Here is an 18,672-nt window from a genome sequence, read left to right as displayed (position 1 = left end):
TTAAGTTCCTCAGTTCAAGTCTGTCAGTTTCCACTTAACTATTCCCACAGCTGCAATCTGATTCACCACTGGTGCCCTACAAGAATGCAGTGAAACATATTTACTTTGCATTTCCCACTTTCCTTTAATTTATTAACATGTTTATTTTAATGAAATGAATAAAAGTACCATCCCAACACAATATACATTCTTTAGTTTATTCTCTAACTTTACAGTTGTTAAGAAGAAATTGTTGCTCTTTTAAGATTATGTAAGCTAACCTATGCACAATCACAATCCTTCACAGCAGCTAGACATAGCAATATTGTTTAACTTTTCACTTCTACTTCCTAGCTTTTCTTTCCTTCTGTAGTCCTTTTCCCCAATATTTAAAGATCTTCTCAGCTTGCTGTCATGAATGCATTTAGCTAACACTTAGAAAAGTTATTTCATCAACAGATGATGCTGCATTTCTATAATTACGTGTATATAGCTTATATTTAAGGATACATTTTTCTTACCTTAGTGTTAGTAATTGAGCCAATTTATATCATATCAATCCCTGGTTACAGTAACGTTCTACTACATACTGTACACTAATAACACCAGTCCCTGGTTACAGTAACTTTCTATTACATACAGTACATTAATACATCATTCCCTGGTTACAGTACCTTTCTACTACATACAGTACACTGATGACATCTCAATCCCTGGTTACAAGAACTTTCTACTGCACACAGTACACTAATAACAGATCAATCCCCTGTTACAGTAACTTTCTCCTAATACAGTTGACTAATAACACATCAGTCCCCAGTTATAGTAACTTTTTACTAATACAGTACACTAATAACACATCAGTCCCTGATTGTAATAACGTTCTACTGCATACAGTACACTAATAACACATCAGTCCCTGGTTACAGTAACTTTCTGCTGCATACAGTACACTAATAACACATCAGTCCATGGTTATAGTAACTTTCTACTGTATACAATACATTCATCTGTTACATTTCACTATAATATTGAAGTATTTAACATGACTCATACCTCTCTACTGTCCAGATTTCTGCAAAATGTCCAGATTTTTACCTCATATTTCTGGTCTGTTCCAAATAAAATTTGTGGCTCTCTGGAAAATCAGTGAGGGTTTACCTCACTAAATAATGGTAGATATTTGAGTTTTATATTTCATATCCTTCAGAAAATGCATGACATAAAACCTTTTATTTTAACAACTTTCTAAGTTTATAAGACTAATGTTTAAAATCTGTCCCTGGTTTGAACCTTTGTCCCCCCATTATATTTGTCATTGTACAGGCTTCTTGTGCTAAAAGGTTGAGAAGTACGCATGCAATACATTTAGAACAATGAAGGATGACTTTACTTATAGCTATTCCTTTTACCCATTTACCTTCTTCAGGGACAGAAATAACATAAAAGGGGGTTTGGGCATTACATTTCCCCTATCAGTTTAAAACAAATATCACATAGTGGGATTAATACTGTACAGATTTTGCACTATTTGTCAAATTCACACTATTATCTGTCTTTTTCACAGTCTTCACGGTGAATCCTAACCCTGAAATTCATGTAATTTATTAGTTGTCTTCCTTTTCCTCACAGTACCTACATCTGGTTCAAATCCAACCTTTCCCTGATTCTTCTTGTCAGTTCTTGTGCTTCTTTCTGGCACTCTAACATTTTGTTTTGAAATAAGGGAAAATAGTTTCACAGACACAGGTGGCCACGGTGGTGCAGTGGTTAGCATTGCTGCCTCACAGCAAGAGGTTCTCTGGTTCGATCCTCAGCTGGGGTGCCTTCTGTGTGGAGTCTGCATGTCCTCCCTGTGGTCGCGTGGGTTTCCTCCAGGTGCTCCGGTTTCCTCCCACATCCCAAAGACATGCTGCAGGTGGATTGGACACTCTAAATTGGCCCTGGGTGTGAGTGTGCATGTGTGTGCCTTCTGTGGAAGGTTGGGTGCCGAGCTGGCAACTCGACACCGTAAAACTCCACTGCCAATCATGAGCGGACAAGGTGATCTGCTGTGGCGACCCCTAAAAGCCGAAAGAAGAAGAAGAAAAAGTCTCTCATGGATCTGCCTTTCTTGTACAGGGTCAAGAAACAGAGTCTCTCTCACTGTGTTGACTGGATTTGTTTTACAAAGCTTTTTTATCCCCACCAAAGACTAATCTGCCTGCATATATGTTTTGTCCAACCTGGAAAAATATTTTGAAAATGGCTGGATATAGCAGTTTGACTCTCACCCCAGCCTCCCAACAACTCATAATGTCTGGAATAAGCATACTCCTCTTTTTGTCTGGTGTAGAGTGAATAATCATTTTCCACAAACATACTGGTATTACCAGTTTTCAAAACTTTTTCTTTTTCCCCCTTTTTTGTTAGAAGCATTTGATTCTGCTGATATGACTACATTGTAACCAGTATTAGTCTTGGTTGCTTTTTGAAGGCTAAATTTGAGGGAAAGATACAATGCATCCTCTTGATTAACAAATCCTTCTCCAGTTACTTCTTTGTTCTTTCGTAAAATTAATACAGTCCACTCCCTTTACTTCTCTGTTATTGTTGTAAACCTCAGATTTTCTATTTTGCCCTGTCTTCTTGATCTATTATTTTTTAAACATTTGTTCCATTTAATGTCTCAAACTTAACAGGTCATCAAATCTGTTATTTAATACTTCGTCTATTTTCCACGAGTGTTTATATTTGTTTTTGTATAGTCCTCCAGAATCCCACATATTCTAAACACTTCTGAGTGCATCTGGTCTTTTTTTTCTAGTTTACTGAAAGCCATCAACTGCACTGATGTTATAAACTAGTCTGCTTCTGATCAGTAGCAAGTTACTTCCCTTCCACATTTTTTTCTTCCCCTTTTCTAATAATTTTTTTACTTTCTGAAATGTTTTCTTTGACAATATCTGCTATCAGCTTACTGAATATTACCCAAATTTATAAATTTAACCAGAATATTTGACCAGCTTCTTGGTTTTCACACTGGGGTTGCTTTAACTAGTGTGCATCTGTAGTTTTACATTTGACCAGGTCTGCTTCCCTTAAATACTGCCTTTGTTTAATAATTTCTTACAGCACAAATTATTCAGTATCTTATCAGAAAACATACAGCTAAGAAAAGTTTCAGTCTTTGGCTCTACACATAGTCCATCACATCAGCATCTAAGATTTTCACTGAGCCATGGTTTATTGCGAAGAATAAATGAGGAATAAATACAATATTTTTTTTATACTCACAGCAATTCTTGAAGTACTTCTTTATTGTTATTTGCCTTTTTCCCTTTTCTTGAATGATAAAAATACTAAATTTCTTCAAGACTTTGATAGCAGTACTGTGACATACTGTACTTTTACAGGCTTTTCAACCATTCTACTCACTTTAATGGACATATTTAATTTCTAGGTGTAATTTTTCCCACTTTATTTTATTTATTTTTATTACTAAATTGCCTTACAGTAAGGGAATTCTTGGTGGCTGAAGATGGATTATCTTTTCCTCAAAAGAACAAATGATCTGAGGCCTCCCATGAGTTATGCAAGTAAGAAATTTAATGGTGACTTTAATTCAAAAAGTAAACTAATTTTGATCTACAAATTTTGCTTATGCATACAGATCAATGAAAGACTGCTACCTTACTGTCAATACTGCTTTTATTTTCTTTTAATTTCTTGCTTTTGATTGCTTCTGCACAATGTGTAATTTTGCCTTTGCTAGTCATGTTATGTCATGTTATTTGCTATGTTGTGTATTTTCACCTATTTTTGTTTATTGTGACTGCATCATGGCTTAAATGGGCCCAAGTGGTCCAGGCCTCTTACATGCTGTAAATAAATAAATGAATAAACAAACTTACAACCGCCTGTTTCACTTCTAACACTTCTGCCATCATATTATGTTTCTAGTGTCTGTCAGGATGCTTAATAAACTCATGGGCACTGTGGATGTCTGATTAGACTCCATAAGGTTCTTACTGCATCTTCCTTCTAGAAAGAGCTGTACATATGACATAGAAATCCTTTGTGTGAGCTTGCTAATATTTAAAGGTGTATGCTCCAGTATATTACACTGTGCTTATTTCGTTCCATCAGCATATGCTATGTGTTTGTTTCTTCTTGCAGTGTGCACAATATGATGTTGTTGTATCAATGTGTGGAACAGATAACTGACTTAAGTGCCGCAGACTACTACTGCGTACACAAAAAAGGGGATGTATCATAAGACATAGGATGTAGCGTACTGGGATACTAAACCATGTTTTTGTGATATTTGCTTTATCCAGATGGAATGTATAAATGCCATTCTCTCTCCAGAACTGTTCCTTTGTCCATGTGTACGCAAACAACAGTGGTTCAGCCTAGCTCCTTTGTGACTGTATATTACCCTCAATGACAACATTCACAGTGTATTATATGCTTAAATTTTTTTTCTTGCTAGAATGTGTGAAAAAAGGTTTCTCATTACTGTCAGCATGCAGACAGGCATGCCTTGGTTGTGGTGCAGTAAAGATGCCACATATGTATTTTAGTACTGTTAATCTGGTATAACATTGGGATTCTCTGCAGTGGCATGCCAGTGCACTCTGAATGTGCTGGTGTGCTTCATCAGGAATGCTGTACCATTCTAGAGTTGTACTCTAACTACAGATCCCTATGTGACAATGCTACTGTATCCTGGAGACTGTCTACCAAATTTACTTATTTACCGGGATGGTCCAGCTGGGTGGAAGCCCATTTTCAATGGAGGCCCAGGAAGAAAAGCTCCATACCACAGTTACATAGACTTAAAATCACAAGCACTATTCACAGTGTTAACAAGTAGGTTTCGAATGTTATGCAACAAGAGAGTAGAGGCAGAGATATAGCACAGTTACAGAATCTACTAGGCCGAAAGCACAATTTACAATTTTAAGACATGGCAGTTATCTAGAGTCTTACAAGAGAGTGGAAACATCCATATTTTGTACATATATATTTTTAGCTGATTAATTACATAGATTTTATGTGTATGGTGGATGATGAACATAAATTAAAAAATATTACCTTAGACGTATCAGGTTTAGCTCAGTAAGTATAGATTCCTGGAAAATAGTAGGGAAGGTTAAGTTAGGGAAGGAATTAGTGAACTAGGAAAGCAGAGAATGGGAGTAGTAGAAAGAGGAGCTGAACATTAGGGCCCTTTTTCAGTAGCAACCTTTTTATAATGCTCTTTGCCCCCCACTGCATGTTGACCTTCAGTTCTCCTCCTGGCCAAACAGCCCATACATTCCCCATCAGATGGATGAGAGTTAGCTGGGAGGGGCTGCCAATTAGGCATCCATTAGGGATGATTTGAGGGTTTTCCTCTATGTATGCCCAGCTTGCTGAACCAAAGGAAGACGTGGTGGCTGTCTGCACTGATCACCTTTTATGTCTCAAGGTACTTGGACAATAAGCAGCCCTGCTCCCTCCCCTCAAGCACAATAGCTTCCCTCATCCCAGCCAGAGAAATTGTACTTTCCTGCATGCTCCCAAAGAACCTGCTATCCTCTCTAGCCTAGGAAGAGGAGAGGAGAAATGCCCATACTCCTACTTTGCTGTCCCCCCCCCCCCGGTCTGGCTTATTAAATGCTGGGGATGCTAATCAAATCCCAGTCACCTGGGTTGTAGTAAGGGATCCAGAACTCTGTAACACAGATATGGGCTTTCAGCCACAATATAGTTGCATTAGGGATACATTAAAAAAAATCATACAGAACAGAACGTTTTTATACATGTCCAAATAAAGTGTTAGATTATACCGCGGTGGTGGTGCTGCAGTAGCGTTGTCGCCTCACAGTAAGACTTTGTCCTGTTCGATTCTCAGCTAAAGCGTCTTCTGTGTGGAGACATGCGTGAATGGGCGTACCTTCATTGAAGGTTGTACGTCAGGGCTGGCAACTCGGTACATAAAAATCTACTGCCAATCATTAGCGGACCGGAGTTCCGCTGTGGCAATCCCTAACCGGGAAAAGCCAAAAGATACAACAACAACAACAAATAAAGTGTTAGAAAAGAAAAAAAACTTAAAACATATACAAGGATCCACTTTGATAGCTTGAGATTACACTCCTTAAAACACAATTCCATGCTAAAAATTAATTACAACTGATAACCTATATACACAAATCCTCAGAGCAATGGGCTCATGACTGTACAGTAGTGACGCAAATATGTATCACAATAAGAATGTGTGTGTGTATATGTATATGTGTGTGTATATATATATATATATATATATATATATATATATATATATATATATATTTATATTTATATTTATATGTGTATTTGCATGAGACAAGTCCCCTAATACCCTCTACACCACCCACATGGAGGGCTTCGCTCCTGTATGCTCCTTTATTATTCTCACTCCAGAGTCTCACTGCACCTTGAAAAAACATCATCCGCTAAAAGAGAAAAAAAATTTTCTTTTTATCTATGAGATCAAAAACTCAAAGTTAAAAACACAATACAGTTTTGAGTATGAACAAATGATTCCTGTATGGTGTGACTGACAGTACACAAGCAGCTGCCACCTTGAAAAACTATGCCTGACAGCTGCGTTATGACCAGGTGTCATGGAGACATATATGCACAGATATAATGCTGCTGTCTTTAGTATGAACTAAACAAGCAGGTGATGATGCTATATGTTTCCTATTGCTGTAGTCCTTACTTTTACCCTGATATGTGTTAATGACTGCTTCTTGTAATGGCAGCTGGACTTGATGGAAAGATATGCCATTCACGCAGCACATTTGTTAATGCTTTTTATGGATGCTGGTGACGGAAGCAAAACATTGTGGTTTATTAGAAGACATGGCCTTAGATATGGATGTCCTGCACATACTCTGGAGTTGTTTTACATGCTAAGAAGTAGTCATCACTGTGGGCACATGCTGGTGGATGTTCCACATAACCATCTACCTCACCACCCAGGTTAGATGCCATTTGGTCTGCTCATTGGGGTGTGCTGTCTGTATTATCATTGAGTTGTGTGTTTGCTTTTATAGCATAAAAAAATCCCCCCATGATTTTGTTTCATCTCATTTGTCTTCATGGCTGTGAATGCAGTCTTTTGTGTGTGTTGATACTGTCTGTATTATATTAATACCGCAGCTGGATTCAGTGGTTCTACACAGTCTGCAGTCATCCAAACAGCTGTTTGGATACAGGATGTGTATGCCATTGTTGACTTCTGTGACTTAAACAATAGACAGGAAAGGGCCTAGCACACAGTCCTGAAGTATGGACCTGATCACTAATCACTAGATATAAATTACTTCATACACTTCAACATATTTAGATGTTGTGTATGTGATGCAGTAGTCTACCCACTTGGTGATATAGGTGATAGGTTTTTTATGACCACTTGTGACAGTATTACAGTAATACCTCAGTGTGGATTTGTGTCAAATGCCTTGGCCTGGTCAAGTTCTGCAGGATGATGGTGTTGTCATCATGCATGTCCTTGTTGACCTTCTTGCTGACATTTAACAGATGTAACAAACATTGATATAGCATAAAAAAATTACATCTTTCATATACAGCTGGGATATTTCCAGTGTACATTTAGAAAAGGTTCATGATGGCATGTTGGTCTATTTCAAAAATGAAGAGAGTCACAATGTGTCTATACATGCATGCATCAGGTGCTGTCTTCCCCCAGTCCGATGTATGTATGTTGATGTACACCCTTCTATGGGAACATTTTCTGTATGGAGGCTGTGTTGAAGTATAAATCTAACTGTGTCTGGTATGTCCATATTCTGAGTCATACTATAGGCAATCTGATGTTGTCCTGGCCCACTGATTCTGGGTAATTAGCCATACAGAGTGCACAGATGTGCTGCCCACCTTAGCATAGAAACTGAATAAGGTTTGCATGTATACTTTGGCTGATGGACAGTGGCAACAAGAGGGTGACATGTGATACAAACACTCAGCTATCGGATTGTCTATTCACTCCAGTTAGGTATTATGTCTGGTGGCATCCACATGCACATCTGTGCTTACTTATGTATTCCAATTAAAATTTCAGTTGTAATGGAATATATGATTTGTGAAATGACCTATGCACAACCAGTTGTGATTTGAAAATGCTTATTTTGTGAAGATCGTCATGCTAATGCTTTTGTGATGTTGTATGGCACAGTACCTGTGTCTTTTTTTTCTGGAGAGCGGGTGATTGAGGGACACATCATATTGTATTACTGTACCACGCAGACCTGCTGACAAGTGGGTCAGTACACAGGCAACTATTCACCATGTGTTATTTAGTGGTTGTATACTGTGTTTTGTAAGCTTCACCTATGCAGATGGTTAATTTCAGTGATTTAAACACAAATTTGGAGCAGATGTAAGAAAGAAACCCATGGGGTTGGGAATTACCTCTTTACCATACAAGGTGTTGGAGGTTGGCATAATGGTTAAGGTGTTTACCTTACAGACACAAGGTGCAGGGTTTGAATCTCACATGGGGCAATTTGCTAAGCTTAAAATGGCCCACAAGGGGACTTAGCCTAGTACTAATCTATGAACCTGTGAATGTCACACTGTGCTATTTCTTATGCAGAAGGTAGACATTATTCTGTTTTATTTTGTTGTTAGGAATTGTCCAGTGATAACGTTAAAGCTGCAACCTACCTCTCATGACATCATGAGGATAATTTCTGAAAAAAAAAACTGAGAATGTACATCTGTTGTAGCCAGTTATTTCACCACATATAACAATAAACCAACTACTGTAATTCTGTGCATATTGTGACTGCAGGGACATATATTTCTGGTAAGTACATAACTGTCACCTAGATATTGCCTATAGAATCTTTTGGTATCAAACTAAGTACATCTATGTTTTAGTTCTGAAACTAGAACTTAAATGAGTTTTTTTTCAAAAAAATATTTTTTTATCACTAAATGCAAAACTGTGAAATATGCCTCCCATAGCATCATTCTGTGATGTGAAAATGTACCAAAACTAGCAGATGAAACAAAGTAAAACAAGTTATTCAGATATTTTTAATCTGAATGAACTATAACTTCATTGTCCACAAGATGGTCCTTGGTAATCGCAGGACTAAGGCTGACAGGAATTAAAATAGCTTGGCACCTAGAAAACTTTCCCAGGCTTCATTGGTTCATTCCTGTATTTCAGAATGCACCCTGGTGCCATTCCTGTCCAGATCTCTGTTGCTCATCTTAGCTGTCAAATGTTTAAGAATCCTCAGGCTAGCAATGTTCTACTATTTATTTATTAACTATTTATTCACTAGGTAAGTGGACTGGTCTAGTGACCCTTTTCCAATCACCCAAGCACAAAGAGCAGAAACTGCATTGCCGTCTTTCACTCAACAATATTATACAGAAATTGAGTGCGTAGTAAGTCAGAACACAGTAAGATTGAATGTAGATGCACTAACACTAAAAGATCCATTCAGAGTGCATTGAGAAAAAATATATAAACTTATAAATAAATAAATTAATAATAAAATGCAAGCTGAGATGTGCATAAAGTACAGTGCAATTATACATTTTGATACATAAACTTCTATATACACATGAAATATTTGCATATAAGATCCCATATTAAGAAGCTGAGAAACTATTAAGTGTATTCTATTATTCGTGATATGGGATGATAAGTTACTTAACCATTGATCTGAAGTAGGATGTTCATTTGTCAGCAACCTGTGGGTTACGGATCCGATATTGGATCCGAGCCGGCAACTTGTTTCAAGCTAATGGATCCGAGCTCCTAGCTCCTCCCTTCACCCATAATCCCCTGCTAACCCTCCATGACCTCAGATCTAGTTTGCCGCGGCTTGTGGATGGCTGGATCCTTGTTGAGCTCGTCAGATAAGTGAAGAAAAAGTTACCTTTTTCTAAGTACTTTTTGTCAGGAATTTCTTTTTTAGTTTAAATTAATACTTTTAAAGTGTGTCTGAGTTAGGTTCCTTATTTTTTAATTAGTACCCTCCCTTCGCTGGCCGCTAGTGTGTGAGTGTGTGTTGCGTGTCTTTTGGGGCCTGTGTGTGTGTGTGTGTGTGTGTGTGTGTGTGTGTGTGTGTGTGTGTGTGTAGTTCCTTTTCTTTTTTAGTTTAAAAAAAAAAAAAAAAAAAAAAAAAGGGAATGGCTGAGGCCCCAAAAGTCATATTTTCTAAATGTACCGAGTGTGGCCATAAGCTCTCCCCGGCTGATGGCCACACTCAGTGCATTCGGTGCCTTGGGGTCAAACACCTCACCTCGGGCTGTACCATCTGTGCAGCGTTCAACCCCAGGGCACTGAAAGAGCGGAGGTCGAAGCTGGTCCTGGCGGGACTTTTACCCCCGGATTCAGCTTCGGCCTCGGCCTCCGCTACCTCTGCTGCTCCCGTGGCTCCACCACAGCCTGTGGTAGCTGCCACTCCTGCCCCCCTGCCTCCGTCCGGGACTCAAACTCCTGCTAAAGTGTCGGAGGACAGGGAGGCCAGGAGGGAGAAACGGAGGGAAAAGCACCACAAGCGGTGGGCCGAGACCTCCGTTTCGGCCCCACCAGCTAAGCAGGCTTCTCCCTCCACTGCTTCTAGGTATCCTCCTCCTCGGCTCAGATCCCCTTGTTTCTCCCCAGGGCCCGAGGAGGAGGAGACCCGATCTCCATCGAGGTCAGTGAGGCGGCATTCCAGGCCTGCCTGGGTGGCCTCCTCGAGATCTACCTTCAGTTTATCAGATGCAGACTTGGACCGGATGATGCGAAGATTCATCCAGGCACAGCTGCAGATGGGAGTGCTCTTGCCTCCCCCCCCCCCCCCAGGGGGGGAGCTCGACACCTTTTTTCCACCCAATTGCTCCTTCTCCGACCCGCTACCCGGGTCACAGCGCTCGGAGCCGAGCAGCCTTGGAGCCGGGGGTGGGTCGGTGCCGACAGTACTTGGTACTTCGGATCCGACCCTGCCCTCGAGCCTGTCGGATCCGACCTCTCGGAGCCGTGGTCCGAGCTTCGGATCCGGGGGATTCAGTGTGCCTTCGGTTCCATCCAGGTCAGAGCACACTGGTCCCGACTTTCGGATCCATTGGAGAGTGGCTCTCCCTCGGCCTTCAATGTTGTGGAGAGGGCTCTGTTGAGAGCATCCGGACCCCCAGTCCTTGCATCGACTCCTCCGTGCACTCCCTCTCTGCTGGGCCAGGCTTCCATCACCCGGCCAAAGAGACAGCCTGCTTCGATGTCACAGATAGTTCCATTGGAACAAGATGTTGCTGGCAAGGCCTCCTCGGACAGTCCCCCCGAGGAAGCTCCACGCAAGCATAAGTGCAAAAGGAGGCACGTGGACTCCCCTGAGTCCTTAACCAAGGACACGGACTTGGAGGAAGGGGAAGGCTCCCCAAGATCGCCCCCTGAGGATGTCTCCTTTGGAGACATCATGGAGATGCTGAGAATCAGAGGTGGGTGGTCTGCCCCTAAGTCTTCCTCTGACGAGTCCGTGTTTCTGGAGGCATTCGAGGCAGGCCCATCTACCTCTTGGGTGTCCCCTCCAGCCGACCCCCTGGTGGACCTCATTACCACCAGGGCGTGGAAGGATCCGGACACCGTGGAGCCAATACCGAAGTGACCGGATAGGATTCTTAGCCCCCCCTCAGACCGATCACATTGGAGTAAGGGCCCCCCTGTAGATGCCATGTTGACGGCGGCAGCCACAAAGAGGGAATTGGCTCAGGAGAGTCCCTCAGTCCATCCACTGAGCAAAGAGTCCCGTTTGATGGATCGCTTAGGGAAGTGAGTCTTTAGTTCAGCGACCTTCTCAGTAAGGTCTCTGAACTATATGGCACATGTCATCAGGATGCAGCGGGATCTTATCAAAGAATACGCTGCATCCCCCCCTGAGTCCATGTCGGAGGAGGATAAACAATTGTACTCCACCCGAATGGCCACTCTGAGATGTATTTCAAACACCTCTATGCGGCTGTTGTCCCACACCACAGAGGGAGCCGCTAGGGCTAGCGGAGCAGGCCTAGTCATGAGACGTCAGGCCTGGCTCCGTCATTGTGACTTTACGGAGCCCTTTAAAGCATCCTTCGCGAATGCCCCTTTTGATGGTTCTGCCCTATTTGGCAAAAAAGTTCGTGAGACACTTGTCCAGAGTGAGAAGGACGGGAAGACGTTGTCTGCCATCGGAGTCCGCTTCTCTGCTCCCCAGCAGTCCTTTTCAAGGAACCAAAAGGGTCAGAAGAAGATGTGGTTCCGGATTCACAACATTCCCAACCAGCTCCGGACAACCAGTCCTACCGTGGCAGAGGTGGACAGAGAGGACGTCGCCCCAGGGGCAGAGGGGCTCTGAGAAACTTTGGGTCCAGAGAACCTTTCTCTGGGCAGCCCGCGCAGCAGCCCTGAGGGGTTTCCCGGCTGCTCCACTCTGGAGGCAGTCGGGGGTCATTTTTTGAAACACCTAGCGGCATGGGGAGTCCATCACAACAGACCGCTGGGTGCTTCGCATCATATCCAGAGGGTACAAAATACCAATACTTCATGTCCCCCAATCCAAGAACCTCCCCAATGTACCACCCGATCAGAGGGAGGCCACAGAAATACAGCAGCTGCTAAGAAAAAGAGCCATCCAGCCAGTCCCCCAAGACCAGCTCGGATTAAGGTTCTACTCCAGGTTCTTTTTGGTGCAAAAAAAGACGGGGGACCTGAGACCCATCCTAGACCTTTCCCGCTTGAACCTGTCAGTAACCAAGGAAAAATTCCGAATGGTCACTCTTCAATCTATCCTCCCCCTTTTGAGGGAAAACGATTGGATGTGCTCTATAGACCTCAAGGATGCGTATTACCACATCTTAATGGACAAATGATCCAGGAGGTTCCTTCACTTCCGGCTGGGGGCCAGTCACTACCAGTTCAGGGTCCTTCCCTTTGGCCTCACCACAGCCCCCAGGGTGTTCACCAAAGTGTTAGCAGTGATTGCGGCCCACCTGAGACTCCAGGGAATTCAGGTCTTTCCGTACCTGGATGACTGGCTCCTGACCGCACCAACAAGGCATCTACTTTGCTCAGCCAGAGACTTCTTTCTCCATCTAGCCACACAACTAGGCATTACTATCAATGTCGGCAAATCTCTACTGGCTCCGACGCAGATCATAGAATTCATAGGTGCCAGAATAGACACCAGAGATTTGCGAGCCTTCCTAACTTCTGAGAGAATCAGGAACCTACAACTTCATGTACGGGCTATCCTTCATGCAGAGGCTTCACCAGCAGAATTGGTCCTGAGGGCACTAGGCTCCATGGCGACAGCGATTACACTCCTTCCATGCACCCGTTTGAACATGCGAGTACTGCAATAGACTCTGTTAGTGCAATGGTCCTTCCTATCCCTTCCTCTCCACCATCTCATTGCTATCAGCAAGGCTTGCAGGAGGGCGCTACTATGGTGGCTCCAAGCATCGAACTTCCATACGGGCCGTCCCTTCTGCACCTCTCCCCCTATCGCCACGGTGACCATGGACACTTCCCACCTTGGGTGGGGGGGGGGGGCATTATTCAGGCAGGACAGTCCAAGGCACGTGGAACGATACAGAGACCTCCCTGCAAATCAACGTTCTGGAGATGAGAGCGGTGCTGTTGGCGTTGCAAGCACTTCAGAGCTTCCTCCCCACAGGAACAATTGCAATTCAGTCGGACAACATGTCAGTGGTCTGGTATATCAACAAACAGGGGGGAACCAGATCTTATCCTCTTTGCCGCGAAGCCATGAGAGTGTGGGAATGGGCGATCTCCACCAACCGCTTTCTGATTGCACCGCACATTCTGGGGAGGACCAACATCATAGCGGACAAGCTCAGCTGCACCCTTCTTACCCCGTACGAGTGGTCTCTTAATCCTCTAGTAGCGAAGCAGATATTCGCAACATGGGGGCAACCCTGCTGCGATCTTTTTGCATCTCCATCAAACACCAAATGTGACAATTTCTTCGCTCTAATCCCCCCTCCAGGGGAAACTCCAAGAGATGCTCTGGTGCATGCTTGGCCACCCGGTCTACTCTATGCCTATCCTCCTCTGCCAATGATGATACAACTCTTACAGAAAGCCTTGCGGTTGGGTAGCAAGATGATTCTTATTGCCCCATTCTGGCCTTGACAAATTTGGTTCCCTCACCTGTGGTCTCACCTTGTGAATCACCCTTGGATTCTAGATCCCATTCCGGATCTCATCTCCCATCCATTGGACTTGCCAACTCCAAACCTGGGCAGTCTGAATCTGACAGCTTGGTTGCTCCAGTTCCACTCCTAGTTAGGACTCCCGGTATCTCTTCACCAGTCAAAGCCATCCTCGTGGCAGTGCATAAGCCCTCCACCAGAAAAGTGTATCACAGTAAATGGAAAAGTTTTTCCATCTGGGTGGAGCACCGCGATCTAGATCCCTTTATGGCTCCTCTTCCATCCATTTTAGACTTCCTAACTGAACTCTTTCAGGAAGGCGCTAGTTGTTCAACTGTCAAAGTGCAATTGGCAGCCATATCTCATTATCATGTGGGACATGATACAGGGCCCTTGATGTCAGCCAAATTGTGTAAAACCTTTCTCAAGGGTACCTTTTTACTTAGACCCCCTGTAAAAGAAGCCGTACCCCCCTGCGATCTTACTTAAGTTCTTCAAGCTTTGACTGCTCCACCCTTTGAACTCGCTGCTTCAGTGGATCTCAAATTTTTGTCATGGAAAACAGCATTCCTTGTAGCCATTACTTCAGCGAAAAGAGTGTCGGAACTTCAGGCTCTTTCTGTGAAGCCTCCATACCTGATTTTTCACCCAGATAGGGTGTATCTCAGGATCAATCCCTCCTTTCTTCCCAAGATAGCATCAGAAACCAACATAAATCAATCCATAAATTTACCGGTTTTCTTCCCTAAATATCAAAATAAGGGAGAGTACAAGCTGCACTCATTGGATGTTCATAGGCAGCTTCATTTTTATACTCATAGGACAGCTGGCCATAGACAATCTGACCAGCTGTTCATTTCCTTTGCCAAATTTAACTTGGGGAAAGCTATCTCTAAAGTATCTTTATCTCGCTGGATTTCCCAATGTATCTTACTGGCTTATCAAGCCTTGGGTAGACCCGCACCAGAAGGAGTTCATGCTCATTCCACCCACTCCATTTCTACTTCTGCGGCTTTCAAGTCTAGAGTTCCTTTGGATGATATTTGTTCTGCAGCCACTTGGGCTTCATCTCATACCTTTATCAACCACTACAAGCTAGACCTGCTTTCTAGAGGGAGAGCATCCTTTGGCTCTGCGGTGCTTCGTAATATCCTTCCATGATGGCCACCCAGGGTACAGGTAGCTGGGGACTCTGTCCCACAGGTTGCTGACAAATGAACATCCTACTTCAGATTTAGAAGTTATGTACTCACCATAACGTTCCATCTGAGTAGGTAGTTCATTTGTCTGCAACCATCCCCCCCTCCTTCCCCCTGACCTTCTTCGGATCTACTAGTTGTTAGATATCCTTTTGTTGGATATATATTGAGAGGCAAACTCGATCTGAGGTCATGGAGGGTTAGCAGGGGATTATGGGTGAAGGGAGGAGCTAGGAACTCGGATCCATTAGCTTGAAACAAGTTGCCGGCTCGGATCCGATATCGGCTCCGTAACCCACAGGTTGCAGACAAATGAACTACCTACTCAGATGGAATGTTATGGTGAGTACATAACTTCTAATTATAGCAACAGCTGCAGGTTAATTCAGTAAAGAGATGCTTTTTAAATGCATCTTTTAAGATTTTAATAGTTTCTGGATTTTTCATGTCTGCAGACAGGTGGTTCTAGAAAGCAGGTTCCAGCATAGAGAAGGCTGTCTCACCTACTGCAGTTTAAATGGAGAGAGTACTAAAGAGAAACGGTTGTCCTGTGAACTGCTGAATACGAGGATTGCCTTGTAAAGTAGTTTCACTCTTAAAGGGGGACGGTGACCATGTTTTAGCAACTTCTAGATAAGAGTACTTAGATGAAAAGTGGCCCTGTGAGGCACTGCAATTTTTTATCAAATTGAAATGGTGTATCTTGGGATGTCCTTTTATATCACTGTTGCAGTATTCCAAAATATAAGGGATGTCTCATCCGGGGCATCCCAATGCTCGGCCAGTGTACATTAGATTAAAAGATCTTGTTTGTGATGTACGTCCCATTTTTGCTCCCTGCACAGAATGTAGGGGATAAAAGGGACATATGGATACGACTACCCTGAACTTCTTTTGTCACTAGTTTGAACGCCGTTGTTGCCAGTTGGTTTGGAGTTTTTGTTTATGTACTGTCTTGTAGTTTATCATTACCTAGCAGTTCATGTAATCTAGGAGGGGAAAATGTCAGTGTGGGAGGTAGATTCCCCACAAGGATCATACAAACAGTATCTTTTTTGTTTGGGTACTTCCCACGACCGTACATTTTTTATAACCTGTAAGGCATTTGTGCCTAAGACACTCAGAAGCCATTTGTCTTCTCTGGCCATTTAACTGGAAAACCAAAAGTTTAGACAGCTGGCCTAGGGTACAATGGTGGAATCCTTTAAACAGGAGATACTCTCGCTAGGTAAGAAGAAGGCCAAGAAATCTCGGCCAAATTATTTAGCTGTCTAGCCTCTATCAGACATCCCTCTAGAAACAGGTGATAGCTCTGTAGGTCATTTAATGTTTACATTGGATTCCTGTGCTGCGATCCTGCAATAGGCTGGTCTGGATCCATCTTTTCGCATGTCCTCTGAGGCTTTGCAGGCGTCTGATCTTTGCATTAAGTGGGAACCAAAGTTACTTATATCAGAGGGTGCTAGAGGGATTCCGCAGATATTGGTCAGGGAGGATGTCTCAAGTTGCATTCTTGAATCTCACCATGGGTCGGAACCTACAGTATTTGTTAGAGCCAATGCTCTCTCTAAGAAAAGAGAAATGCTGAATCATGTTTCAGTTTCTCCTATGAACCCTCAAAGGGAATGGCAGGATTTTACTCAGGGCTTGTTCCCTGCCTTAATGGTTTCAGTCCCTGCTCCTTCTTGAACCTCAACCCCTTCTAAATGGTTTAGGGAACCATAGTCTTTGGATGAGGATTTCCTGATTGGTGAGGCATCTTTGTCCTATTCTTCTCAGATGTCTTTGCCTTTGGCTTATGGTTCTGATGATGAGGAGTCTGTTAACCCCAAGTATCCTTTCAAGGAATTGTCCTCTGGGGGCACAATTACTAGGATGATGGTGTTCTTTAAGTGAGATTCTTCTCAAGTGTCGGATATTCAGAGAAGATATTATGAGTTGTTTCAGGTGGAAACTCTTAAACCTTTGGCAGTTCCTCCTATGTTGGCCGCCTTGTTAGATACTTTCATTTCTGCTTCTCAATCTCCTTATTCTCAGCATTCTGCTCCTAAGAAACCTGAGAGGTTCTATAAGGTTCCTGAAGATTGTCTCTTTTTATTTAGAAGTATTTTCTGCTGATCCTGTTGTGGTGTCAATCTCTTCTGACAAGCCTTCTAAACTTTTGCCCTCTTGTAATCTTTTGCCTTCAGATAAGGATAGCAGGGCAATGGAGAGGAGTGGCAAGAAGGTTTACATTGCTTCTACTTTGGCCTTTAGGGCTATTAATTATCAGACCCACATGACCAGGTATACTCTGGCCTTGATGGCTCAGGCTAGTCAAATTATGTCTACCCTCCATAATTCTGAAGGCAAATCCTCTGCCTGATCTTTTTTTGTGTTCTGATTCTCAAGTGGCTTGCCACTCTTAAGAGTAGCTATGATGCTGGTGATGCCTCTTGTAGGGCTGCAACTTTTGGGTCCATCATGCAGTGTTATTCTTGGCTTCATCTCCAGTCTCTTCTTGAAGATATTATGGTCAGGTTGTTGGATGCTCCTTTGGATAATACTTATCTTTTTGGTTCTGCTGCTGCTGACTTGTTTAAGTCTCTTCCAGGAAAGGCAAAGTCAGAGGAATTATCCTTCTAGATAGAAGTGTTGTAAAATACAATCTAAGTAAAAGAGAGTGGCTGGCGCTACAAAGTCTAACTAAAAGAAAAGATTTAGTTATTAAACCCTCCAATAAGGGTAACAAAATAGTGGTGTTGCACTTTTCACAATATTTATTAATGTGTATGAATCATTTGAATGTAAAGGAAGTGTATAAAATATCCAGCATTATGGAATATGAGCAAGCTATAACACATTTTAGAGATATTATAATAAAAGGCTATAGACTTGGCTATTTGTCCAAAAAAGACATAGATGTTAAATTTAATACAGAAAAGTGCACTATGGTTAAATTTTACTGCCTACATAAGGTGCATAAAGATTTAATAAATCCACCAGGTCGCCCTGTAGTGGCAGATAGCCAATTACTTTTTACATAATATTGGAATCATGCTACATTATTATTTATCTAAATTTGTGACTGCTTTAGAGTCTTATATCAAAGACTCTTTCGATTTTTTAGATAAAATTAAACATGTAGCATGGGATGAAGAATGTTTCTGGATAGTATTGGATGTTAAGAGTTTATATACCAGTATTAGACATTCTATAGGTTTAAAAGCTCTTGAATTCTTTTTGGGAAATAGTCCTATGTCAAATTACATTATAGAATTGATTTATTTTAGTTTAGTTAATAATTATTTTGAGTTTAATCAGG

This window comes from Protopterus annectens, chromosome 15.part0 (assembly GCF_019279795.1).
Source record: "Protopterus annectens isolate FY-2018-M chromosome 15.part0, PAN1.0, whole genome shotgun sequence".
In the NCBI taxonomy this organism is placed as follows: Eukaryota; Metazoa; Chordata; order Ceratodontiformes; family Protopteridae; genus Protopterus; species Protopterus annectens.
The sequence above is the reverse complement of the archived record's forward strand: the minus strand, read 5'-3'. Positions refer to the sequence as shown.